At 35.6% G+C, this 15,137-nt stretch overlaps 1 long non-coding RNA gene across 1 annotated transcript in view; it reads left to right on the top strand.

Annotated features, from left to right (window-relative positions):
- The window catches only part of LOC148049719 (uncharacterized), a 70,798-nt gene extending 56,939 nt beyond the window's left edge, over window positions 1-13,859 (top strand). The window contains exons 2-3 of the long non-coding RNA XR_015698134.1: window positions 13,363-13,425; window positions 13,678-13,859. This is a non-coding gene — a long non-coding RNA (uncharacterized LOC148049719). The remainder of the gene's footprint in view (window positions 1-13,362; window positions 13,426-13,677) is intronic.
- Window positions 13,860-15,137: the final 1,278 nt, after the last annotated feature.

Below are 15,137 nucleotides of genomic sequence, written 5' to 3'. Positions count from 1 at the left end.
AATTTAGTTATGGTTTCCAGAGCAGAGTTAGAAATCATATTTTTTTTATTATGTGCTTTGATTGTATACCACCCAGCATCACATTTTGTGAAAATATCTAAATCAAGTGAGCTCCCAAAAATATATTCTAATTGTTGCTGTATAATGATTGATAAATTATATATATCCATATATGATTAGTTAAAAAGTATAATATAATTGTATCATTTTAATTGATCTATAGCATATCAGACAGTGATGGGTTTCAAAATTTTTAGAACCTATTCTGTAGGTGGTGGCCTGTTTTGTGGGAGTGGCTCAGTGGTCATGTGAGTGGGTAGGCATGGCTTGGTGGGCATGTGACCGGGTGAGCATGGCCAACTTGGAAAATGTGGTGAAACTCACTTAACAATGCTCTTGCTTAGCAACCAAAATTTTGGGCTCAATTGTGGTCATAAGTTCTCTTTCTTTTTCTTTCTTTCTTTCTCTCTCTCACACACTCTTTCTTTCTTTCCTTCCTTCCTTTTGTCTCTCTCCCCCTCTTTCTTTTTTCTTTCTTTATTTCTTCTCTCTCTCCCACTTCCTTTTTATATCTTTTTTCTTTCTCTTTCTATCTTTGTCTCTTTCTTTTGTCTCTCATTCTCCCTCCATTCCTTCCTTCCTTCCTTCCTTCCTTCCTTTCTTCCTTCCTTCCTTCCTTCCTTCCTTCCTTCCTTCCTTCCTTCCTTCCTTCCTTCCTTGTGTTTATCTCTTCCTTGCCTGTGTGTATCTCCCTTCCTTCCTTCCTTCCTTCCTTCCTTCCTTCCTTCCTTCCTTCCTTCCTTCTTTCCTTCCTTCCTAAATTACGCTAAATTTCACGAACCAGTTCTGGCGTACCGGTGCGAACCGGGAGAAACCCACCCCTGATATCAGAGTAAGAATAATTGGAATAAATTGGGGTGGTCAAACTGCTGAAAAACAGGAGTGAAAATCACTGCCATTTTGTTACATAAGCCCAAAATAAGGCAAAGGGCACCTGCAGTCAGACCACTGGTTTAACATGTTTTCTGTCTGTGGAGGTGACACAGGCACGTGGAAGCTGATGGGAGTTTTGAAGAATTCAGTGGCATGGACATTCAGAAAGAAAGTACTAAGTAAAATAATGCACTCTATAGAATTGTATATGTGAGTTTATGGTTTTGGTTCGGACCAAATCTTTGTTTTAAATTCAATACAAGAATTCACATATGCCATCATTTGTTAACAAAGTTTTGTTGAATGTCACATCTGTCACTTGTTAGAGATTTGTGATTTGTAATCTAATTTTCAACAATATATTTCAGTGTAGAGGATGCAGAAATTATGTCCAAGCTTTTAACAGTTTAAATGTTCAGAGCCAGACAGTATTTGCATGATAACACACTGATCCAGATAGTGGCTTATGAAATAGACACCATGGAGGCACTTAAAACATACAATAAAAACTAATTAAAGTTTCATGAAGGTAATAAAAAGTCTAGATATGGAAGATTACAGATGGTATGTGTTGCTCTCTACAAGTACAGAGTTATAATATGAATATGCTAGCATAATAAATAAATATTTATAAATCAAAATATTTACTTTCGTGATGATATTGTAACTCAGAACTCAACATGAGTTTCTATTGCTATAATTCAGGTGGGAACATGGCCAAATTTCAAATTAAAAAGTTAAATGTATGCAAATCTCATTTGTTTCAAAAAGCTGGGATAGCGTAATAGCCACTATGAGAATAATCATAGTACCTGTTATATAGATATGGAATGTTACAGCAGGTACAAAAACATGATAATAAAGACATTGGGACAAATAATAGAGATTTCATTGTAGTAAATAACTATTGTAATTAACATTTTATAGAAATATGTAGTCAAGTCATACAGTTCAAAGGTGTTGTTTGGGCCATAGAGTCCAAAAATTTCTCCAAATCCAAATTTAAGGATTCCAGACTGATGGCTCTTCAGCCTCTATTTGAACACACTCAGTGAAGGATTGGTTCCACTTTAAACTTCTCTGGCAAAAAAACATCTCTAACTTTAAAGGAGAAAATGCCATTCTATAACTTAAATTTATTATTCCTTGTCCAGAACTTAGGACGATAGTCCTTGGATAACAACACTCATTTAGCAACCATTCAAAATTCTGATGGCACTGAATGAATGGTACCTTTGACCAGTCCTCAAAGTTCTGGCACTGCAATTCTGCCATCACAGGATTGTAATCTGGATGCTTGGCAAATACTTGAATGTACAATTGCAGCACCACGCAGTCACATGATCACTATTTGCAACTTTCCCTGCCAGCTTCCCCAAAAATTTAAAGGGGAAGTTGACAGGAAAGAGTAGAAATCATTTCAGTGACTCCCAATTTTGGGAGCTGAAGTCCACACAGCTTAACGTTAGTTTCTCATAATACGTCTTTAAGACATATTATTTTTTTACCATATGCTTACAGGAAAAATATAAAGAACACAAACAAGAACCTTTGAAACAACAATTTATGAAACTTTTGAGTACACATGTAATCTAACCTATACTAAAATTAGGAACTGTAACAATTATGAACACAAAACAGAAACATAATTTATTTGCTTAATACCTTGGATCAGTTTACTGCTAATGATTTATTAAATAATATGAATTTACCTCAAAGAGGAACTGTGATTGTTCCAAACTGAGATGTCAGTCTACTACTTATTTAAAATACTTGTAGTTTCATTATTTAGTCTACAAGCATGAGCAGCATCTACCACTTGTGATCCATTGTCAGGACTGGTATCTGTTTTGATCTGTAATACTGATCTATAAATAATAAGTCACACGATGATTTCATCTCATTGGGGAACATATACTGAACCAAGTAAAATGTTATAAATAATCATACTTGAGAATATGACAATACCATTAAACTACTAAAAATTAGAGGGTAATATAAATTTACAGGCCAACAATTTTCACATTGTTGACCGAAAGGGCAAAAGACTCTGATGGAACTTGATGTTTGCCAAATATATGTCTAGAATTTAGTTTAGCCCTCCCATTATGTTTAATTGTATCTAACTTAGTTTATTATACAATTGTATCACAGCGGCCAGTTGTTTCGCCGGATTTGGCATTGGTTACTAGTCGGGCCCCACCCAGGGGCCTAGGACGTCGTAACGTATTTTCGTAATATGCGTGCAGATCCAAGCAGTGCGGCTTTTTGCATTTGACTGATGGTGATTTTGTCAATTTTTAACTGTTTTAAATGTGATTCCAGTGCTTTTGGAATAGCACCCAGTGTGCTGATTACCACTGGAATTACCACTGCTGGTTTGTCCCATTGTCGTTGAATTTCAATTTTTAAGTCCTGGTATTTTGCTATTTTTTCATGTTCCTTCTCGGCGACCCTGTTATCACCTGGTATTGCGATGTCTATGATTGTGACCTTATTTTTCTCAACCAGTGTGATGTCTGGTGTATTATGCGCCAGTATTTTGTCCATTTGTATACGGAAATCCCACAAGATCTTGACCATCTGATTTTCGGTGTCTTGACCATCTGATTTTCGGTGTCTTGACCGTTTATTATTATTATTATTATTATTATTATTATTATTATTATTATTGTTGTTGTTGTTGTTGTTGTTGTTGTACAATTGTATCACAGCGGCCAGTTGTTTCGCCGGATTTGGCATTGGTTACTAGTCGGGCCCCACTCAGGGGCCTAGGACGTTGTAACGTATTTTCGTAATATATTATTATTATTATTATTATTATTATTATTATTATTATTATTATTATCATCATCATTATTATCCTTTATGTATAATCCAAAGGGATTGTTGATCTTCCTTACATGGGTAGCATTCAATATTCATATCCAATTATACTCATCATAACACTACACATTGTATACATTAGTAACATCAGTTATTTATTTAAGCTATATCTATTATCAATAAATTTCACCTAAGTTTAACTAGTTTTAAATTATATTCTTCCATTTATCAACCTGTATCTTTCCAATAACAAAACAGTCTCATATCTTCTGCCATTTGTGGTGCCAATCCTCTAATCATCTTCTTGTTCAGCTTTGTATAGACTTCTCTTAGCAACTCTTTGCTTGTAAGATCTCTCATATAATCTTGATGCCCTTTTTTGTTTCCTTATTCAGCTTATCTTTGATTGTCAGCAGTGTTATCAATGCTTTTGCTAATAGAATTTCTTTCTTTAAGTCCATAGATTCTTTAGTTTTTTCTTCTTCTGTATCTTGCCATCTGGAATAGATTTCCTCTCAATTTAATTCCTCTTTCTGTATTCCATTCTTTCCATTTTCAGGAACAAACCAATTACCATAAATATCAGTAGGTTTAATCTCTTTATATTCATTTTCCATTTCAATTTTTTGAGTTTCAATCACCCTGTTTTGCATTTGATAAACATCCCCAATTTTTTCATCATATTTTATTGTTATGTGCTCTAAGTATTCCAGTTTTTTCTCTATTCTTTCATATATATTTGATTTCTGTATTTCTGAAGGTATCTTTTGCAAATTTGAGACTTCTATTTTCTTTTGAAGTTGTGCTATTCTAACAAACACAGCTGCTCTAGCTTGGAAGGTTAATAAAATTAAAGCATAGATTCACAAAGAACGTTGTTTCCACTTTTTTCTGATTGGAAATATACTTCAAAGGGACATCTGTGTGCTTCCCTTTTTATCACTCTCTGTAGCCAAGCAGTAAAACCTTATGGTGCCAAGTCAAAACAATCCATGAAGAAAAAAAAAGTGTTCCGTTTTCAATACACAAAGCTCCGATCAACAAAACCTTCCAGCCTCCAAGCAGCGGTAACACTGTTAAAAAGTTTCCTTTTGTATCTTTTTTGTATTTCAAGTTAGAAAAAAGAGTCCAATCTTTGAATAAATTAGAAAAATACCCACAGCAATGAAAGAAGAAAACTTTAGTCTATAGGTTACAGAGAACAATAAAGAAAAAGTAGAAGAAGAAAACTTAATCCATCCATTTCAAAAGGCTTGCATGAATTCCATCCATGAAGATAGCATTTACAAAGTAAGATAACCACTGTCCAAAACCATTCCAAATTTAATTCCGCCGCTTGATTCTTCTATTCTTCAATTTAAATTAATTTTTAAGTTTTTATAAGCAGTCTATTTTTAAAACAGTAAAAGTTCCTCACCAGCTGTAAACACTTTCTCTTTCCATATCCTTCCGTTTTGGAGCTGCCTCGACTTTGTCAGCCATAGCTGCATTTTTGTCTCCAGCTTAAAGAACTTCTCTGGCTTCTTTCAGGGATTTTGTGATATCCCTGAGATCAGCAAGACGTAATCTTCCTGTTCACTGTCTCTTCGGGACGGTTTAGGTCCGGCAAAAGTATTGGCTGTGGTCTCAGAACATCAAGACTGCATGACCACATTGGCTCCTCCTCTCTGATTGTCATCATTTTCATCACCAGAAAGTAGAGGGACTAACAGTTTCTCACTTCAGCTAGGTGAAGCTTAGTGAATCAAATCCTGGGAAGGCCTTCATAGATGGAAAAGGTAAAAATGCTTTCCGTTAAGAAGAAGCTTTTAATTCAATGGAACTTTTAGTTAGGTAAAGCAGGAAACAAACCATTTTCACTATTTATCCTTCCATTTGCACATCCCCTTTGATGGGGTGTGTGTGTAAAGGCTCTCTGCAATATTGGCAAATATAGTGCTTGTAATGAAAAGGGCTAAGGGTAGACCCTGCCACTTTTCTGGCAAAATAACATTCTGTATCCATTCTTTACCTGCTATTCAAAGCTGCCTTAAGAAATATGCATCATTTTCTGTTTAAAAAAAAATCCAAGAATTCCTCCTCATTGATAAAGATATAATTTATGTGAAATTCCTTATGCAATAACAGCAGAGAGTAGCATTACTACAGAAAACAATAATTCTGCTCATAGTTCTGAATCTGATGTGGTTTGACTTTTTTTAACAGTTAATTTCTTAAATAACTGTAGCACAAAGGATCCTGATCTAGATAAGGATGATAATGTGGAAGAAAGATTAAGTCTGCTTGCCACTTCATCTCAAAATGTGAAAATTGCATTGAAAGTAGATACCATTTTGAAGAGAAGCTTCCAGTAAGGAATAGTAAATTAACACTCAAGTTATGGTCAAAACCGCCATTGGATGCTGGGTCTGGACTGCAAAAAATTCTCTCAAAAAAGAAGAGGTCTTGACAGCATTCATATACTCTGGACAGTTGTATTTCATGTGATAGATAGCAGTCATGGGATTCTACCAAGTGCAGAGTCATTAATATAGTCTTTTTATGAACTCAAGGTTCAACCAAACCTCAGCTTTTTAATTACTTTGGAATTTGCATTTATTTTTACTGCTTGTTAAAGATTGAAAACTTTCAAAACCTCACATCTGGTCATATTTGCTGGGTGAGTTTTCCTTCACTCTTTTAAGTAAGAGAATTACGAGTTCAAAGTTTTGCAAGAGTTTTTAAAAAAAATATACAGCAACAAAATGATTGCAGAATAATGTGGATTTTAAAAAGTTTTAAACAGATTAAGGATTCAAATGGATTTGAATGAATTTGAAGTTAATTAAAAGAATCCTTTCCCATGGGAAATGCCTATGTTTATATCTAGAAACAACTGATAAAATGACTTTGAAGTTTGGATAATAGAGGGCACTAAAGGGAAATAAACGTATCAATGGCTACCTTAAGGGAAATCTGCAATGAATGGGTGAAAAATGTATGTAAAAGATTACTGTGTTTCCCCAACAGGGTCTTATTTTCTTTTGACCCCCAAAATAAGTGCTTGGCCTTATTTCAGGGAGGTCTTATTATTTTTGAGGTGTAGGAAGCAGGGAGCATGGTCACCTCATGGCTGCTATTCTTTTGCAATATTTTCAGGGAGGGCTTATTTTAGCGCTTGTGCTCAAAAGCCCGACTGGACTTATTATCCGGGGAGGTCTTATTTTGGGGAGAAACAAGTATCTCCTACTATAAAATTTGAAGTTGCTATTGAAGAGGAACAAGAAGCTGAAATTGATTTGAAGATGGTTTTAAAATGGTAGCCTATAAGAAAGAGTTGAAAATAATAGATTTACAAATGAAATGGACAATGATTTAATAATTACAAAAGGCATAGAAATGTTAAATGAAAATAGCATGGTGGATAATTTTTCTACATTGCATTTTCAACTGTCCCAAAAAAAGCAAAATAAACTCCTGGAACATTTTTTTAATCAAGAGTATAACTTTACTGAAGATTCCATGTGGGTACAGAAGTAGAAAACCCAGTTCTAATTATTTTGCACACAAATAGCATAGGAAAACTACCCCATCCACCTCTGGTCCATTGTCCACCAATCATTTGCACTTGCTTTATTTTGGGAATGGTTTGTCTGCCTCCCAGCCAGTGACTTTGGGATGTTGGGTCTTCCTCAGGCTTCCAGTCAGCACACTTGCATTCCAAATTTCCCTCCCAAGCCTCCAATGCATTGCTGTTGTCTGGTTGCAAGTGGGGCTGCATAGTGAGATAGTGAGTCAACCATGATAGGACTAGTTGAAGACCTTAAAGGTACTGTGAGAAGAGACAGTGAGAAGATGAACAGTGACATGGATATCTTTTTTTTTACTAGAATTACAAAATGGGCTTGATAAAGCTGCAATGATTCTAGGAGAAAAGACAAAGAACAAGAAAGGAAAATTAGGACTTTGAGGAAGCTAAAGTTTTTGGGAGAAACACTCCCCCCCCCAAAAAAAATTATTTATTTGAACAAGTTTATTTAACACAAATTGTTTTCTACATTTGATATTGTTTAAAGGATTTTTGGTAATTAGGACTATATAACAATGTTTTACTGTTTGCTTATTTGAAGAGAGGAAAAAGGAGGATATGACTAAATAAAAGGGAAATATAAAGATAAAAGGAAAGATTCCAAGGTCCCTTCCAACTTTGTTATTCTGTTATTCTCATTCAAATTTAGTAGATTTAGTTGGTAATAGCCATGTTGTTATTTCTAATAGCCCTTAATGGACTTCTGCTGATTAACATGGACATATGAGGTTTTAAAGATTGCTTCATAGAGAGAGCTGGGTGAAGAGGTGGTTGGTTTTATTTTAGGAAATACTGATAAGTTGTTAATGTTGATTATGCATGCTGGGGATGAAGAAGGAGGCATCATATATCTTCTTTTTTCTTTCTTTTTACTGAACTTTTTTTATTTCTAAAGATTTTTCTGTTTTTCAAGAGAGAAAATTTGATACATTAGATTTTATTAGTTTTGTTTGTGTAATATAATCTTCAATAAAATTATTAAAAAAGAAAGTATATATCATTATAAATATTTAGCCATGCTTTGCAATAAAAACCAAAGTAGGGAAAATTATTCTGGTACAATTGCCTGCTATCTGCATGAAAATAAATTTCTTTTTATGCAACTATATTAAAAAAAAATCTTTGTGGTTTTCTCCTGTTAAATAATACAGTATCCTAATGCATGAATTCAAAATAAGAATATGGCCTGAGACAGTTTCTGTTCTATTGGTTTAATTGGGTCAATAACTGCAAACACCCACACCACTAATCATGCAGATATGATTCTTCCATATTTCATGCTCTGCATCTTTGAATTCCCAATAATGCAGAGTGGGAGGATTACATTATGCCACCAGCCCATAATCATGCAGCAACCAAATTTTTTCTTTGACATTTTTAAACTACAAGCAGACTTTGAAGGATACGATTTTGCCATAACAAGGGCTGCTTAATCGTTCCTACACCAGCCATTTTCTCCTTAGATTTTTTTTTACTTATTAGCTTCTCCATATTTATGAAAGTGAGATGCAACTGTTTTTTGGTTTAAGAAATCAGAGGAAGGACACATACATGTCATATCTAGCTTAGTATTTCTATCATGCTGAATGATTCCCATTGTTGTTTTTGCTTCTGGCTGATACTTACTCTAGCAATGCATTGTTGATATTTTATTATAATATTTAAGCTAATTCTAGGCATTTATTAAGGATAGCCCTTCCCATGCACACAGAATGTGCAGAATGGATATGTATTAGGGCAGGGAGATTAAATCGGGCTGCAAAAATACAAACGTTCACTCATTGGCAGCAGCAAGATAGAGTTTTCTTGGCTGCCATCTAAGTGTTTTGCTGGATCTGTGCAGTCTACACCTAGTTGCTCTAGGACAGACAATCTCTAAACGATTCCTTCTCTTCTTTGTAGTAGCCATAGCCAGATGTCCCTTCCCTACAATTAATTCCAGTGTAAGATGCTGAGCTTTTTCGATCAGAAAGTCGGCAGTTTGGCAGTTCGAATCCATAGCACCTCATAACGGAGTGAGCTCCTGTTACTTGTCCCACCTTCTGCCAACCTAGTAGTAAAAATGTAAGTAGAAAAATAGGAACCACCTTTGGTGGGGAGGTAACAGCATTCCATGTGCCTTTGACATTTAATCATGCCGGCCACATGATGATGGAGACATCTTCGGACAGCACTGGTTCTTCGGCTTTGAAACAGAGATGAGCACCACTCCCTAAAATCAGGAATGACTAGCACGTATGTGCAAAGGGAACCTTTACCTTAAGTTGAAGAAAAAACAACTTACTCATGTTTGACCTTTCTATCTATTTTTTCTTCTCTCTTTTATTTATAAAGTGTCTCTCTCTCTCTCCCTCCCTCCCTCCAAGTTAGAAAGATCATGCTAATGCGAGTATGAAATGTTCCTTTTTTAGATAACAACTTTGTCCAAAGGTTAAAAAAAAGAGGCTTAGGTCAAAGATATGTACTAGACCTCTGTTGGCTTAGGTAGAACACCTTCTGTAAAATGAATGTTTTTATCTGCACTAGATTCTTCACAAACAAGTACATAATTATTTTGCTGAAATAGGAGCATTAGGTTAGCCTGCTTGCTAAATTGTCTTTGCTGAAAAGACTTGTGCACCTAAATCAGTGGGCTGATTTGCAGTTAAATGGCTACAAATCACCCCACTGACAAAGAGAAGTGAACATGGGAAATGGTGGTGGTACTGTGTTTCCCCCCCAAATAAGACAGGATCTTATTTTCTTTTGACCCCCGAAATAAGCACTTGGCCTTATTTTCAGAGAGGTCTTATTATTTTTGAGGTGCAGGATGCGGCAAGCATGGTCACCTCATGGCTGCTGTTGTGTTGCAATATTTTCAGGGAGGGCTTATTTTTGGAGGAGGGCTTAATTTAGCGCAAAAGCCTGATTGGGCTTTATATTCAGGGAGGTCTTATTTTCAGGGAAACAGGGGAGCAAAGGTGAATTAAAAGCAAAAGAAAGTGAAATTATGAAAAAGATGGAGAATGTCTCACAAGAGATAATGTTTGTGTGGAAAGCAGTTAAATGGCTGCAAAACTATCAGGCTAGAAGCTAAGAGAGTTTGATTTAGGTTATGTACAGTAAACCCATGAGATTGCTGAAAGAAATTACTTTCCAAAAAGCTGAGGAAAGGCAGTTCAAATGCTGAGTGTTGCAGATTGTTGTGATCAGAGCACTAAATGTTGGTCAATATGGGGGAAGGGGACAAATTCCATAAATAAATAGGTACTTTACCAATGTGCAAGAATGATCTCGGGGACACTCTGCCCACTTTATCACTGAAGGAGGAATGCGGTCCTCTTTAAAGTGCAGCCTGATTTCACTTGCTCATGTTACAAAGGGATCTTTCTGTAGTAACCTTGCTCTTTATTTATACAGACATTTGAATGAATAAGATTTTAGCCCAAAAAGAGCCTCCAATTTTAAAACAAGTTGCAGATAAAATGAAACCATTCAGACCGTAAGGAACAAAGAAGAAGAGCTAAACCATATTTATATCATTTCAAAGGCAAAGGGAATGGCTGGCTGACCGGCTGGCCAACTTCGAATAGCCCATGGAAAAAAATTAACTATTGTGGGACTTGTAGAGATTCTCAGTCATCTAGGTCATGACAAACATGACCTGGATGACTGAGAATCTCTACAGATTTTTAGCTATACAATTTGGGACAAACACTCTTTGAATGGTGTGGGAGTAGGAATGGATTTCCAGAGGAAAAAAATTGCAGGCTGTAGGAACCAGGAGCACTACTCAGGTGACCCTGAGGACAGAGATAAACCTCCAAGTGCTTCAACGACCCTCTAAAAGGATGCAGATTACCAGCTGTCTGCAAGGAATATAAATCCTTCCACTCCCCACTATCCTGTGAGAACTGAAGAAGCTTCTTGGATGAGAAGTGAAATGTCTTCAAAGAAAAAACAAGAAAGTCCAGTTGCCTCCTGAAAAAAATGCCTTTGGGACAATATTGTAGGACTTTAATCTTCCTGAGAAGAGAAATGTAAAATTAGGGCTCAGCCTCAGATAAGATCCCATCACATAATCCTACCAACCTAATCTTGGAAGCCGATATTGACCTACAGGCAGATTTATAAGAAGAGGCAATCTTTAAAATATTTTGATCTACAAATATTTACATCTTGCTCAGAAAATATTGTAATTTTTAATCATCCCTGGAAAGGAAATTCATTCAGTGCATATTTTTCAGAGTTTGTAGTAGGCAAAAATCCTTAAAGGGTGATTTTTAAGACTAGAAGCAGTTCTATGTTATGGTGCAGACAAACCAGCTTATTTGTCTTGAAATAAACAGCAGGATTTCGCAAGAAGAATCTTATCAGGTGACCTTACTACATCCTCACTGGAAGCACCAATTCCAACAAACAATTCACTGATGAGGTACCTCCAGGTGTCTGGCAATAACAGATGCCTTCAGTAAATGGGCCAACACTGTGTATAGTAAAGCTTACTCTTCTGCTACCTAATTTATATCTTAGGACAGGAGAGCAGTTTTGAAGGCTAACATTGCTCACCCTAGTCTGGGCAGCTAATGATTAATGAACTTAAGAGACAAGGCTAGCCTTTCTTCCTGCCAGTAGTGAAGCTAGCCCAGCTTAAAGGAGCTAACCAGTTTATAGATATAAAAGTCATTAAATGTTGATAGATATTTAAAGAAAGGAATCACAATTACTTGAAGCAAAAATGTTCCAAAAATGTTTCAGTTGTCCCAAAGGTGCTTTTTCAGGAGGCAACTGGACTTTCTTGTTTTTTTTCTTTTTGAAGACATTTCGCTTCTCATCCAAGAAGCGTCTTCAGCTCTGACAGGATAGTGGAGAATAGAAGGATTTATATTCCTTGCAGACAGCTGGAGATTTGCACGAAATGTCTTCAAAAAGAAAAACAAGAAAGTCCAGTTGCCTCCTGAAAAATTCTTTGGGAAAACCATGACCTGGATGACTGAGAATCTCTACAGACTTCCATTTCAGTTGATTACTTGGCATTAGCTGACCTCCAGAAAACTACTTGGTGCCAGTTGACTCACAGAAATAACATTAATTGTAATAATTGTAAAGTTTGTCAATTTGTCTAATTATACTTCTAATCAGAAAATCTTGGTCAGCCAAACTACCGATTTCTTTCCTGCCATAGGGTTACAGTTCTTTGAGTAGAAGTGACATCTGCAGGATCTAACACTTTCATCAAAACAAGTAAAGGGCTGCTGTTGTGGGGAAAATAGGAAGCTGGATCATTAGCTATGTATGCTGATTTGAATAATAGTGCAATGTCCAAAAATAAAGGTGGGATAAACATTAAGTAAAAAAATATAGGAACATTCTGCCATTCTGCCTCAAGTTTTGTTCTTCCATATGTGTGTAACATGATGCACATACAATGGGGCAAAGCTTGTACCGTAATAGTGTAATGCAGCTTTTGTTATTTGTTCCCCCATAACCTCCCCCGGGACACTCTTGGGTAGAATCCAATGTAGATATTAGGTTGTACAATGAGACATGGCTTCCCTTGTCACTGAACATCTTTCTGTCCCAAAGGGTGGGAAATACTCTGACACAGATTGCAGGAAATCACAGAAGGAGGTAAAAGAGGAAGAACCAATATCAGACAATGGAGAAGATGTTGAACTAGGTTTGGGTAAATCCATGTTCGGGTATATACACTGCTATGGAAATACATTGGGTAAATTTGGGCCAGTCACAATTTCCCGGTTGAGCCTATCTCATACAGGAACTAATGCTGTAGATAAAATAAAGATCTCAGTATGTGCTGTCCTGAACTCCTGGAGAAAAGGTAGAATATAAATCCAACTACTAATAAAAATAGAATAAAAAAATTTGCTTTCCATTTCTGTTTTGTGAGTCAAAATTGCTTCTGTGCTGATATAGATTTTGATTCCAAACAAAAACTGGCAGTTCTGCATCTGTTGTAACATCTAATTTGTATTGATGTTGTGTGCATCATGAAGATATTGCATTCACATGTGCATTTTTTTTTTCATATACAGGAAATGATTACGGTGACTACAACACTTTTGGATAGTTGCTTTGCTAGGCTGAGCTCAGCAAAGGTAATGATAATTAATGGAAGTAATTTTCTAAAGTGAAGATGTTTAACACCATTAGAATGCAGACACATAAGGGCTTTCTTGTGTTAAATTACACCATAATAGGATAATGTGTTGTTTGTTCCAGATGCAGGTCACTACCCAATGGAAATGAGCAATAAAAAATGTGTGTTTATGTAATCATGGTTAATGCATTGTCCCTATGGGTAATAACATTATTGTTACCATTAACACTGTCATGAAATTCATTTATAGGTAAAAGCATATATTTAGGAAACATTAAACACAGCCAGGATAATTGTAGAGAAACATGTGATAAGACAGCATTCAAGAAAGTTGAATGTCAACTTTGGAGAGAAAAATGACAAAGTAAATTCTTTTCATCGGGAACCACTTTTAGCTCCACAAAGAACTATTTCATCTGATTACAACACAAACTATTTAAATGTAAGTTATTTGTTTATTCTGACACCAGAGCTCTCTCAGAGGAGATAGACTACTGTTATAGCATATTTGTTCAAATTAAACTATTTTATTTCTCCAGGTAAGTAAATATTGTTTTGAACATTGATTTTAAAAATCAATATTTTAAGCTTTTTTATTTATAATCAAATAGTAATTCTAATTTACTGATTATTTTTATACCTTGTCCAGCTAATGCTGCTTTGGTATGTTTCTGAAATGTAAAACTAAAATTATATAAGTAAATGTGATTTGTGAAAATTCCAGGGTTAGCATTACTTCCCTTATTACAGCTTCAGTGTCACTTTTTTGTATATATCAAATTAGAACATCTCACAAATTACATTTAAATTTACAATAATATGAATATATAATGATCCCCAATCTGGTCTTCTGCAAATGGGTGGTCTTCAACTCCCATAAATCTTTGGCCAACAGGGGAGGTATCTGGATTGCATCATGTTGGTGTAAGCATCATTCAGAGTTTCCAAGTAATAATTGGCTGCCTGGTCATGTCTTTAAAGAGGTTTTCTATTCCTATATTTCTTATCTTTCTGATGTCCAAGTGAAATCTAATGAGTGGCACTAATGCAATTTGGTTCTTCATGGAATTGCAAACTTTTATACACACACACACACACACACACACACACACACACACACACACACACACCTCTTGTGACGAGCCGAAGGACAGAGAATGGAAGTAGTGATCTTCCTCCCATATTTGGGCATACTAGGGGTTGTGACTTTAAATATATACCTTTCACCCTGGCTTCGCTGATAAGAAGTCGAGCTCTGTAGCTCAGTGGTTAACACATCTGCCTAAGAGGCAATACAGCACAGATTCGATTCCCAGCAAGGGTATGGCTAACTGATGAGAGCTAAATAGCTTGAAATAGATCTATACTAGTCTCCCTTTATTTATTTATCAGCACAAATATAACAAATGTAACAAAAAGGCAACAGTAAAAAATATTGGGTTTCTGTCTGTATGGTCTCTTGTGACGAGCCGAAGGACAGAGAACAGAAGTAGTGATCTTCCTCCCATATTTGGGCATACCAGGGGTTGTGACTTTATATATATAGTTTTTTATTTTTTCATTTTCATAACAAATAACCATATGTATACTATTACATAACCAACATCATATTATATTGTTAAATGTTTACATCAATTTGTCTTAGCATCAACTCCCAAAAACAATTATTGGCTCTTCTGCTCTTCATACACCATATTTGTACTCTATCCA

The sequence above is a fragment of the Thamnophis sirtalis genome, unplaced genomic scaffold (genome assembly GCF_051295495.1).
Source record: "Thamnophis sirtalis isolate CommonGarterSnake01/CBP01778 unplaced genomic scaffold, rThaSir2_p1.2 scaffold_1, whole genome shotgun sequence".
NCBI classification, from domain to species: domain Eukaryota; kingdom Metazoa; phylum Chordata; class Lepidosauria; order Squamata; family Natricidae; genus Thamnophis; species Thamnophis sirtalis.
This window is presented reverse-complemented; position numbering and strand designations above follow the sequence as displayed.